Source organism: Maniola jurtina, chromosome 22 (genome assembly GCF_905333055.1).
Source record: "Maniola jurtina chromosome 22, ilManJurt1.1, whole genome shotgun sequence".
NCBI lineage: Eukaryota > Metazoa > Arthropoda > Insecta > Lepidoptera > Nymphalidae > Maniola > Maniola jurtina.
In genome coordinates, this window is record NC_060050.1 from 5,066,967 (window position 1) to 5,081,004 (window position 14,038).

At 36.6% G+C, this 14,038-nt stretch overlaps 1 protein-coding gene and 1 non-coding gene across 3 annotated transcripts in view; both read left to right on the plus strand.

Moving 5' to 3' along the window:
- LOC123876836 (tRNA (adenine(58)-N(1))-methyltransferase catalytic subunit TRMT61A) overlaps positions 1–14,038 on the plus strand; it is a 73,872-nt gene that overhangs the window by 49,544 nt on the left and 10,290 nt on the right. The gene's annotated exons all lie outside the window — the stretch shown is intronic.
- LOC123877138 lies at positions 13,537–13,675 on the plus strand. The gene has a single exon (XR_006798508.1). It is a non-coding gene; the product is annotated as a U4 spliceosomal RNA (small nuclear RNA).

Consider the following 14,038-nt stretch of genomic DNA (forward strand, 5'->3'; position numbering starts at 1 on the left):
TGAATTTATGTTATTCTTGTTGCAACAATACATTGTAGCCAATAGTAAGCGAGCATCAACCAATCACAGGAAATTGCGATTGTGACATTGTAGCTGTCATTCTACCACAATCGTGCCACGGATTACGATTGACAGGAGTGCGGACACCGAAGTTAGTTGTTAGGAACATGTTAGTATGAAGTGCCCTATCTAGTGGAACATTTAAATCGCTTGGTACGGCCCGTGTGGCAATGCGAGCTTTAGGCTCTAGAGTAATATATGCGACCGCTTTTTGACCTCTTGCTTACTCTCAGTCTATTTTGTCCAATTATTTATTATTGTAGAGCGATATTTTGTGTGTCGAATGACATTTGTAGCTAATTTTTTATTTAAAAGCGCAAAAAAAATTGTTTTGGCAATCGCAAGCATTTATAAAATAACTAGATGATAGCTGAAACTTCATACGCATGGATTTATATTTACTAAAAATTCCGTGGAAACTCTTTGATTTTTCCGATATAAAGAGTAGTAGGTACATAATATTACCGCTCTAGCAAGCATCTTCGTATAAGTAAGTACATATTTTTGTCAGGATTAGCTGTAAGAAGATCACACAGTCAGACAGACACACTTTCGCATTTATAATATTAGTACATGTTTATAGATTAAAAACAATGATGAAAATATATAAATACGAACTCATCCTCGACCATATTTCTCACAGATAGGGAAGATATTTTTGAATATTTCCTTATTTATTCCTCTTAAGTTGAAGTAGGTAAGCATAAACAAATTTTCTCCTTTCTGAGCTATAAGTACGTATAACAGGAGTTCATTAGGCTGGGTATGCTCCTAAGACCTGTTGAATATCAGTCTATCATTTTAACCACTGAGCAATGGAGGCTTAATTTGTGCGGTGAATAAAGGATTGAACTATAATATCAAAAATGCCCTGCAAAAGGGCGATTCAAAGGCTTTTCTCGCGACTGTAATATTTCCCGAACCAACATGATTCATTCCCAGTAAATCCAGAGTTACAGTCAAATAGAATCCACCTATTACGAACAAAATATCTTCCTCTAAATGTTACATTCGCATGTCCACCTTATAAATGGACTTAGTTCCGCTTATCCCGTCGATAGCATCGGTTGTATGAACACCGCAGACGACCTTTAGGAGGCTTTGAACACCATCCTGTTCCCGGGACCCAACACAGTTTCACCGTTATGTTCTAAGTCTAACATCCATAAATCCGCGACTTGACAAAATAATAGGGGACGCGATAGTTCGAAGCTATTAACGCCGAAAGAGATATATTGAGCCTACTCCTCTCAATCAGATACCTTAATACGGGTGCAATGTAATAGAAATTTCTAAACGGTTCTAGTCAATGAGACAACGGTATAATAGAAGCATCGATATGATTTTTGCCACAGATCTATCAAATTGTATTCATCCTGTTTGTTGATCGCAATGGCTAGGTATCGATATACCTACCTAGGGCACAAGTGGTACAAAGAACGTAGAATATGAAAGAGTGACGTCCATCTGTCCGTCGTCGGTTACGTAGCTTCGTCACTCGTCATGACGTATACTTACGGCCAGCTATTATCATCATATGAAAATTAAATATGTTAATTCATTGTTAGGATCAAATATATTTTATCATATTATACCTTTCTTTTCTCTTGTTTTGTGGCTTTTCGTAGTGCCAATCCAGCACAATGCACTTTGCCAGAGTCGAGTAGCTTGAAGGCTGTGAAAGCTGCGAAGTATATTGGCCAGTAAAAATGTGCCAATTTACTGACTTCTGTTCTGTAATAGAAGGCATTTCAATACTCGTATGTAAAACGAAAAGCTGAGTGACTGACTGACTGGTCTATCAACGCACAGCTACTGGACTGTTCGGGCTGAAATTTGGCGTACATAATGTAAAAACCTGGCCACTTGTGCTATGACATTTTGTTAAAAGCTGTCATCTACCTGCTACGATAGATAATTTTATGGGTTTGATGTTCCGTGGACTCTTAGCCGTTATCCAGATAATGCGATTGCAACGCAATGAATACTATATCATGGCGATCACATCGATCATCCAGCCAGTTATTATTAAATCCAATTATGTTGATACAATTTGATTGGAATCAGTTTTGATCCCGAGTCGCATTGTTTTGTATATTTTCATATTTGTGAAAAATCGCTTCAATAGAAAATTGGTTGTTGACAGACCGACAGACGGACAAAAGACAGATGCATGAGTGATCCTATAAGGATTCCGTTTTTCAGTCGGACGTACTGAACCCTGAAAACTGGGAAATGTAGACATATTCTTGGACATTATTCTGTTTCTTTCTTCCGAAAAAGTGATGTGTTTAAGGTATTATGTAGATATTACTGTGGACTCTTTGCCTATCCGATATCCAGATAATGCGGTTGCAACGCAATGTCGTCTATATCTTAGCGATCACGTGGATTGTCCGGCCAGTTGTTATTAAATCTAATTATGTTGATACAGTTTGATTGGAATCAGTTTTGATCGCGGCTTGCATTGTTTTGTATAATTTCATATTTGCTGCTTTGGGATTGTGAATCAGATAACGCTGCGTATGTATTGTTGACTCATATCTTGATTTTTTTAACGATAACAGGTCTTTGCTTTAATTTTATATTAGTTTGCACTCGTGACTTTGCTTAGGTCATTCTGTAAGTACCTAAAGTTAAGGCGCCATCTCCACGGGCGAGGAAATCTAAACGAGTCTGACCTACTATTATAGAAGATGACCTGAAAGGGTCTATAGTACGCGACAGGTTGAGCTGGCAATCGGGATATGAGGCGGGGAGACCGGGTCAGCGCGGAGGCTGTGTGGGTGCACGGGGCGTTCCCACCCCGATTGCCATGTAGATCTGTCGCGAACTATAACTGCAGTAGCGTGCACTACAGACAACAAACAATCGTGCATCATTCAGTTACATTTATTTACGCCGCTCCACTGCTAGCTGTAATTCAGTAATCAGATTTACTGTGCGAACCGAAGAGCTTCATCAAGAAGAAGCATTACACAATGCTAAGCCACGTTGCACAATCGGTATAATAACCATATACAGTCAATTCGTGCATCATCACTTGCATTTGTTTACGGTGCACTAAAATGTATTGACTGGTTTTGTGATAAGATATTATATTGAGCTTTAATACAATATCATTCCATCGATTTATGCTTCGCTCGGATTCAAGTTCTGAAAACCTTTCGGAGTGAATGGAATTTCAAAAAATCCTGAAAATATTGTATTACTGCAGTTTTAATCGTAACCGGTCACCGGTCGATGCTCCGGTTCCGGGGCGAAACATGCGTCGAGTGGTTTTGGGATTTGTGTGGTGCTGCATGGTGGTGGTGCGTATTGCCTGCTTCGTGGCTGACTTTTCTTGTACGTTTAGCAGTGGGAGGGCGGGCGGTGCATATCACATGCTGCATGTTGCACCACATAGATTTGTCTGTTTCAGCGGGTTATAACAGCATCGATCCCTAAGAGTATAATACTTTTTTTCTTTTTTTATCACTGGCCACAGTGGTTATGTCGGGCTCCTACCGAATAAAAACCTCAAGAAGTTCCATCCCATCGCTGACGACGGAGCATAAGGGACCGGCAACACCACGTTGCTCCGTTAGCGAATCTTCGCCGCAGCAGACCCACCACTGGGACACTACGTGCCCCCAAACACCGTCAGAGGCATGCATGAAGAGAAATTGTTAACCATGTTACCAGGGTACACCGGCGCAAGCGCTGCTTTAACCCGCAACACTCAGGCACACGAGAAGGTCTGCGGCGCAGTTTGGCGAGATATAGTCTACAAAGATTTTTTTTGTGTCTTTAAATAAATAAATTTCAAAAAAAGGACAAAAAAAAAGATTACCTGGCTGGTAACCACTAAGACTCGACCCAGTGACCCACCTACGAGTATACCTAGCGCAAATAAGTATGTCATAGGCAATATTTTAAAGAATTACTAGAACATTCCACTTTGAAATATGTCTATTGCCTAGGTATGGCGGAACAGAAACCGCTGACAAGGGCTATGATTGATCATTTTGTTAAATAGATTTGGAAATTGATTACAGACATTTCAGTAGGTATGCGTTTTATGACACAAATATTCAACGCCTAACATATCATATCAAATCACTTATCGGATATCATATCAGTGAACGTTAAATTATTAAATAATAGTGTCGCTATTTCTTTTATTTATTTGTCATTTAGATAACTTGTCACGAAAATGAGTATTGTTAGCTTCAATAGCTCAATGATTTAAATGCGGTTTGAAATCCGAAAGGAATGTGTTTACAGGATTTGCATAGTATGTGAACTTATTTAAATTTTATATTGTGGTGGATACTCCATTTACTCACTCGTGGAGCTTAGGGCTGCAGCAGTTGTTTTCCATGCCCTCCTGTCTTTGGCTACTGTCTTGTCATACTAAAAATTCCACTACAAGTTAGCCCGTCAATGCGATCTCACCTGGTGGTAAGTGAAGTCTAAGATGATAGCGGACTGACTTGGAAGGAGTATGGCAGTTTTTGTTACACCCATACCCCTTATCGGTTTCTACCGGCGTCGTACCGGAACGCTAAATCGCTTAGTGGCACAGCTTTGATTTATAATTAAGGTATATACCTACGCATGACCGCATTGAGGTTTTTTTTAAGTGGCGAGTTTTTTCCAATACGTAACTACTTACAAATCTTACCTAGCATTTAATTTGTTTTGTACTTTAGTTTAATTGAACCTAATCTTTTAGGAGGATGCTTGTATTTTAACCACAGGGTCACTAGACCGAACCATATTTCCTGAGCTATCGTACTTCGTTACTAGTACGAGTGACAGGTTACAAAACGCAAGGGTGTCACTCGGAATAAATCGAGTAAGAAAATAAAGCATTTCGTCCCCGTACTCGGTGTTGTTGGGCTCATCTTGATACGGTTTTGTTCGTGGGAATGCAGAACACTCGCTCGCTAATTTATTGCCAGGCGACGAGGTACATGCTAGTGACGACTCTATTCGGTGCTGTCGTAAATCTAGGGAATGAACTCGCGGATATGGCCGAAAGCGAACACACGTTGCAACGCCATGATTTTACATATTTCAATGAAACTTATTCTTACTAAAACAGTAAACAGTGATTTTTTTGGATTTGTAATTAGGTATTCTACTGCGACTTCGTTCGTGTAAGTTTAGGTCCTTAAAAATGTCGTAGGAATTCTCATAAAAATGCCCGTGATTTCCTCGGTGTCCTTCCTTGGGATGCAACCTATCTTTGTACAAATTTCATCAAAATCGGTTAAACAGATGGTCGACTTTCGCATTTAGGTATAATATTGAGTAGGTATGGATATGGATGACTTACCTAATTAATAACAATCGAGATTGGCGGCTTAACTATTCTGGAAGTCAAGGTTGACTTCCAAACCTCATTCCATAAATGTAATGTAACGGCTAACATCTCGTTCATTACCATAAACTGAAACGGAACATTCCTCTGATATATTGAGAATCCTATACTATAACCCCAATCAATTACTAATTCCCAAGTATAGGTATATCCGTGAAGCCAGGTGATCTGGACGCGCCGCGCTGTCAGGTTTTGAGGACAGAGCTAACTAATGTTTCACTTGCCTTTCCAAATCCCTGTGATTTATTGAGCGGTTCGTGTATTAGATCTTAACAGCCAGGTTTCTACACGAAATTCGCCAAGGGCCACATTAATTTCAATACTCGAAATCCAATTAAAATTTGAATTGTGTTATTTAGTTAGGACTGTATATTCCTACGACAAGATCGCTTTTGTTTCTCTAACATTGTTTCATTTCAAAGCTTCTTTGTAAGGTTTCTTGACAATTCTGCTAATTAATTCCGTAATTTACTTAACATTGTGTTCAAATAGCAGAAATTAATGAGCTTGCTCAAAAAATATAGCGAAAAGATTTTTTGTTTCCTGTAAAATCATTCAGTAGGATAAAGAGAGAGTAGAAACTGAGAAAAAAAACTTTATTTATTTTAAATTACCTATTCAATTTTGCTGTGCATAATCTCTAAATTAAATAGACAGGTCTGAATCGAGTGCTGTACTTCTTCGCAGAGAGTATATACCTACAGGGAGTATTATGAAAGGAATAGCAATACATTCAGACCTATTCTCTGAGCTATGAAGGTTCAAGTTTATGATTTGCACAAACTTTACGCTTTCAGAGATCAGCTTTAAATATATTGTTATATTCCTTTCATAATACTCTCTGCATATCTCTATGCTATATATACCTATATATAGCATCTAGGTGCAACTATTAAAATTTCAGTACGGCCCAAACCGAATTGAGATTTATTGCGTCTAATTTAAAGTCGTTTCCATGCCTCTATAATTCGACAGTCAATATAAGCCAGAGTTCACAGTCAAGGTGCAAGAGACGGGTCTGCCCGCGAAATTCAAATTTAATTTGTTTTTTCATAGCCTAATATTGACATATCGTCGATTCAGAAGCTCGATTCCGTAAAACCTCATCAATCATTATTACAATCGCAATTGTTGTTATTGGCTATATAAAATGCTACTCTTGTTGCAACAATGCATTGTAGCCAATAGTGAGCGACCGTCAACCAATCAGAGATGATTGCGATCGTGACATTATAGCTGTCATTCTACCGCAATCGAGCTGCTAGATCCAACCAAGAGTTCCCTCACTCTATTTCACTCTGACAATGGTCAAATTGCGTACGACAACACTTATCAGGCATTGTCATGTAAATGTAGAAGTTAGCAATAGACTCGTCAACAATTTCGTGATCATGATCACGCGAATGATCGGCCAAGTTCTCCGCTTGCCGGTTGGCCCACGTCGAATTCCACTGTGTACCCGTTGCCCAATCAATCACCATTACGGATGTAGGTCCTTTATCATGATTATTTATAGCATACTAGATCATGACCGCGAATTTGTGCGCGTGGATTTAGGTTTTTCAAAATCCCTAGGGAACTATTCGATTTTCCGGGATAACTAGCAGCCTAAACGAGCTATAAGCTCCGTGTACAAAATAGATGATGCTTCGTCCACGTAACATTAGGTTTTTTCATGTCCCGTAGGAACTCTTAATTTTCCGGGATAAAAAGTTCATCCTAGCCCGGCTAGCATGGGTAGTAGATAAAAATTATATCCACTGATGTCATAGAAATCAGTGGATATAATCGGGGATATAATTTTTATCTACTGCCCATGCTAGCCGGGCAGGGATTCAGGCTTATCTCCGTATCAAATTTCATCAAAATTATTTAAATGGATTGGCGATTGGATTGGAAAACTAGTAGACAGACAGACAGTTACGTTTTCGCATTTGTAATATTGATAGCTGATGTCCGCGTGGAATTAGGTTTTTAAAAATCCCGTGGGAACTTTTTGATTTTGCGAGATAAAAAGCCTATGTCACTCTCCAATCCTTTTACTATAACCATGCAAAAAATGAAGGACAAACCAATAAACCATCAAACAAACACATTTTCACATATATATTATGGGTAGGGATATAGATCAATTAATATATGATCAAGGTGATCGCCTGCTGATCGCTATTGTTTTAGGGTGATACTTTTTTTATTGGTTTAAAGAATGACATGTCATGGTCAATTAGTATTGTTCTTGTATCATAATGTACAATTTTGACTTGTTGGAATGTAGGCATGTTTGCCTATACCTACCATACCCATAGGTACATGGCACTATATGCCCGTATGAAACACCGGTATGTAAACTTTAATAACTATAAAAAAATTATTTGTATACTTACTTATATGTATATCTACGAGTGTATTTTATTTTATTTTTATTACTAAGGAAAAATTACAGGTTACGGCTTATAAGAAATATTACCTAATAAGTATAGAAAAAATATCCTAGCTAATTACGATATAACTTCATATAATATGTACCTAAGTACTCAGAAACGTATCTACGGTCTAAAATGCATAGGTACAAATGTCGTTTCCACAAAGACCCCTAAAACTCAATGAGTACAGACACATAGGTACCTAGGTTTCAAAAATCTTCGTGGAAAAGTTTTGCTCGATTTTTAATCGTTCTAAATTATTTTAGTATCCATTATTACCATTTCCGAAATTCCTTACACTATCGTCATGCAAATCATTATTTATTATAAGCTACTTGAATTTAATTGACAAATCAGTACAAATATTAGTAACTTACAACACAATATTTCAATAGTTACAAATATTTAGTGAGTTTAGGAAGTATATGTAGTGGTCTAGAGTTTGACCCCAAAACTGGTGCCTGGAGCTTGCGTCGGTTCGTGACCCGCCCTGACCCCGATCTACTAACCAACCGTATTGTCTCTTAGCTTTTCCTGTGGTACAAGTGATAAACTGTGAATTAGTTTGTCGCATATTAAAAACCAGAGGATGCCCGCAACTTCGTCCGCGTCGATTTATGTTTTTAAAGATCCCGTGGGAACTGTTTAATTTACCGGGATGATAAGTTGCCTATGTCAATTACAGGGACGCAAGCTACCTCGGTACCAAATTTCATACAAATCGGTTAAGCGGATGGGTTTTTAGGAATCCCGTGGGAACTGTTTGATTTTCCGGGATAAAAAGTAGCCTGTCCATGTGCATCCCCGGGATATAAGCTAACCCTGAATCGGTTAAACTGTTAGGCCGTGAAAATGTAGCAGACAGACAAACAGACACACTTTCGAATTTATACCTAATATTAGTATGGAAATATGGATTAAAATAATAACAATGTCACGTTTAATAAGTACAATATATTCTAATTTGCATTTCACGTGAAATTTTATAAATCTCAGTATGATTTTCAGTTTCCTTCTTATTGTAACAATAAAGAGGCTATGTTTGGGAAGGCGTTAAGAGATTCAAACTCCATTGAACAGTATCAAAAATGTAAATATTTGTTTTATAATATGTAAAGCATCAAAGCTTATGTTTTTATAAAAATTTACAAAAAAAAATTTAATCAAGTAACGAGTACCTACTTATGATAACATTCCGTCTAAGTTACCATGTTACTACAAGATTGCAGTGCAACTTGCGGCAGATATTTTTTGCAGTAAGACACAACATTGCTCTCTCTCAATTATTATATTAACACATTCAAGTTACGCAACTGCTAACAATGCTGCGCATCCTCCTTAAACTAAAACAGTAAAGCAACTGCTTCCAACAAATTCTTGCACCTTACACCATCGCCAAGCTGATAAAACAATCTGACAACATAATAATAATTACAATCCGCGATTACGTTCCTATGCAGGCAGTAGGAAACGCTGGCATATTCGCAATATTGACGTCTAAAACACCGTATGAATACAGCTAATTGATCTTTGTTTTCGAAATTTTGTAATACGCCGATCGGTGTTTGAAATAAAGCAATAGGCAAAAGTAGAGCTACCACACTACTTTCTTTGATCGGATTCAGAACCTCAATGACCAAAATTACACATATGATGCACTAGATATCATTTTCAGCGGTATTCGTAAGTTTTAGTCATATGAGTTCTAAGTTATGCTTTTTTAAGCTATAAAATACTTAAAAATATGAAGACACGATGTGAGTATCTGTATATCTTTTCTTTGGAATAAATTTTTCCTTTGATTTCAAAAAGCTTTTGACTTTTGAATCTTTTTTCGTTTCCTTTACGTATCTATCTTTTATAATTTATAGTAGATATTTTTATACACGTTTTATGTAGTAATTTGTTTCACTTAATCATGATCAATTAATCACTATTCTTTGATAAAAGCGATTATATTATAGATTAGATTTACAGATACAGAAAATATAGTGATAGATGAGAATTTCCTCTTATTTAGAAGTCGACTTTTTTTCACCATAAAGCACCATTCTACTATGCCATTTTAATTGCTATTATCATGTAGCCTGTAAGCTAATAAGTAATATTACGTTAGCCCAAACTTCTACTTATAAATAATTTCTTTATCTCATTTTCTGTCCAATAATTGCCCTTAGTTTATTCTAATAGGTACTTAGAGTTCACTGTTTTTTAGACCTAGTTAAATGAAGTTGGAATTTGATGTCAGTTACAAGTGTTAATTAAAAATTTATGGCACCCCCGACAATTGAAGGTTATAGTAACTAGATAGAAAAGAGCTGATAACTTTCAAACGGCTGAACCGATTTTCTTGGATTATAGCTAAGAACACTCTCTATCAAGCCACCTTTAAAACAAAAATAAATAAATTAAAATCGATTCATTAGTGTAGGAGCTACGATGCCACAGACAGATACACAGATACACACGTGAAACTTATAAATCCCCTCTTTTTGGGTCGGGGATTAAAAAATGAAAACCTTTAGGTTCCTTTATGTATAATGGTAATGTATCAGTGTAACATGGTGATCCTACTAAGACATTCAAGCATTAATGAGTACATTCGGGTGCCATTGTCTCTAGAAGGTATTAATGATATTAGTGCTGGAGCGCTGGCCTCTCGACCCCTGATGAAGATCGCTATCGAACCTAATGGTGGGTTATGTGTGTCAGTGGTTTGTCGTTGCTATAATCAACATATTGATTGTTAAATATAAGCTGATTATGTAACTATTTTTTTATTTGGTACTATCTAATATTTCGCCACATTTAAGAAGCAACTAATTTTCACTTGCATTAACGGTGAAGGAATAGAAGCCCGAAGTCTTAACCATTAGACTACCATTGCTTTACCCATTAACTTAGAATTACAATAATTAGTAAAGTTTTTCATTATTTAATTTCATTCATTTGTCTCAAAAAAACTGAAGGAAAAGTATGTACATTATACCTAACACACACATACTTAGAACATCTCTTGCAAGGACTGCAATTATTGTATTTGTATTGTTTAGCGATTTATAGCAAAATAAGCTTGGTATCTGTTATGATAGGATTTCCGCATTAATGAAATCTTTCTTCTATCCAACATGCATACTAGTGATGTAACGGATATTCGCATTCGCATTCGCGAATATCCGCATATTTTTCAATATTCGCATTCGCATTCGCATTCGCAAAAATTATGCTAATATTTAGCGAATGTTTTTAATAATCAAAAAGGAAATTATTATATGCATGCATATGATATAATAATACAATAGATAACACTTAGATATTTTTATTAAATCATACTTCTACATTCTAAATTAAAGTCTCACTTATGAAAAAAGAACTTCAGAGATCTGATCAAATCTAACATTAATCAGCCTTGTTACAACTATGTTTTACTCATGTTTTTATGCCACTTTGTCCCTTAAATATCAGTTAGATTTGATAAATAACATAAAACTAACCTCAAAACAAAACAAAACTTTTAGAATGAACTTTCTGTGACTAAATTCATTCAATTAACCAATATCGGATAGGCTATGTTCAATTTAAACATGGCCGACACGAAACGTCAAACCTGTCAAACATTTTACGCGCGCTTTTTTTGAAATTTTAAAATATTCTCATTCGCATTCGCATTCGCGAATGTTGAAGATAAATATTCGCAATCGCATTCGCATTCGCGAATGTGAAAAATCCAACATTCGTTACATCACTAATGCATACATTTTACGATGAACTCGATAGAAAGCCTCAATATGACAAGCAAATAGCAAGCCTCAATAGCTCAACGGTTATAGGAGGGGACTGAAATTCGAAAGGTCGGCGGTTCAAATCCCACCCATTGCACTATTGTCGTATCCACTCCTAGCACAAGCTTAACTCTTATTGGAGGGGAAAGGGGAATGTTAGTCATGATTAAATTAACTAATATTTTTTTTTTTAAAAAAAGTTTCCTAACTAAGCGCTCGTCAAGGTATACAGTCAAATGCCAATAAATAATATCGTGACTGATCGGTCCAAGAAACAAGAGCCGTGTAAAACTTCTGTTTTTTAAAAAATTATGTTTTTATGGATTTGACAAAATGGCTGTCATTCATCGATGAGGGAAGACCCGTGTCGTGACCCTCCCGTGGCCATCGGTCACGACATTTTTTTGGTAGCCTTTGACGTTAAAGTGTCCATTGTACTTTCAAATATTATCGTTGGTTAGATTTTCCGACAACAATATTTTCGTTTATATCATGCATAAATTTTGAGAAAGGACTCGCCATATTTGTTTTATGTGTCAAAATACTGTTTACCCTTAAGAATTAAGAATTAAAATGGTACTTTAAAAACCTACCTATTTAATTCATCTATCGAACTTTTATGCCACTAGATGACAAAGCCAAATGAACCCCCTATTGAGTTTGCCCTTGACATTATGATACCAATAACCTACCCTACAGCAATTAGTCATCAAAGCCGCCCTTCATATCTCACCCTAAACTAAATCCTCAATCTAAAACGGGTTTCTCTTATTCACATTCTAGATAAAGCTCATGAGTTGCAACTTCGTCTACGTGAATTTAGGTATAAAAAAATCTCGTGGGAACTCATTAAATTTCAAGAATAAAAAGTAGTCGATGTCGGTCTTCAGGATGCAAGCTTCTTGCAAGGATCTTTGTATCAAGTAGATGCCCATTACTTCATCCATACGGATTGAGGTTTTATTAAAAATCCCGTGGGAACTCTTTGATTTTCCGAAACAAATAGCCTTTGCTCATGTCTACAATACAAGCTACCGCTATACTACATTTCGTCAAAATCGGATTGACGGATAGACTGTGAAAAGCTGCTAGCTTTTAGTTGACAGACAGACACACTTTCGCATTTATTATGGAGGATATGGATAGACAATGGACACGCACGCGGTCTCCCCGACCTCCGACACGGAAGGCAAAGTGTCACGGCCCGATAAAAAATAGTCACAATATAGTCGTGACTCCAAAGCTATTCATTCATAGCAGATGCTCTGAGAAAACACTACGTGCAAGTATTTTTGCTCTATGTACCTACGTAGTTATAGCTAGCATTCGATGCGCTTAGCAAATGAAAGCGATCTATGTATCTAATTGCTATATCGTTTACTAGCTTTTTCGTAAGACTTCGCGTAAGGATAGATTTCAAAAATTTCGTTGAAATTTCGATTATTTTCAGTGAAAACATAGAAAAACCTACATACAAGCAGATAATGCCCACGGCCATGTGTGCGTGGATTAAGATTTTAAAAAAATCCCATGGGAATTAATTTTCCCGGATAAGAAACAGCCTATATCCGTCTCTGTGCAAGGGTCTTTACCTTTTGATAAAATCGGTTGAGGTGTGTTAAAGAATAATTAGTAAGGAATATGTCGACGAGACCAAGTAAAAGCACAAAAAGCGAAGATTTATATAATTTTCTTGTAAAACAAATAAAAAATATGTTTTTGAAAATATTACTACTAAGTATGTGAGTATAAAATGTGTTCTTTTGGGTTTAAGAAACTGCGGCCGGTAGGTGAATTTTCAGTTCTGAAAGTTTTCACTAGATGTCACCACAGGGCTATAACTTCGCGTTTGAGGTAGGGTATCTAGGTAATCGTAAATAGTCTATAGTAAAGTTTTGAAGCTAACTTTGCGCAGAGGCAATATCGTAACCAATGAGGTTAATCCGAGGTGCGATTATTGCTAGTTGAAAACTTTACCAATACCCCGCCTTGTGGTCGTGAAATACCGACCGCTATGGCAATTTTTGTACGGCTGTAAAGGCCTAATAATTCCTGTAAATATCTACCTAGATAAATAAAACTAATACTTAGTGAATTTTCAATCGTCAAATTTATTCTTCAGAAGTTCAGATAAAAGTTTTAAGTATGTTCAGTTAAGTTTTAATTTATTTAACTTGCAAGCACTAAATAGCATAAATCGGAAATATGGAGAAAGTTTAGGATTTTTTTCTCCTGCTGGCCAAAAAGTGTCCTTCCCTTATTGGATTGAGATTTTCAGTTTGTAACCATTGAAATTATTGTTGAAGTGCCAATAAGTAATAAACGAACATAAAGATTCTCAGATTTATGGTATAAAGGCACTTCGGCCACGTGAGACTTCTTGTAGAATCGGTAATTCGGGCATC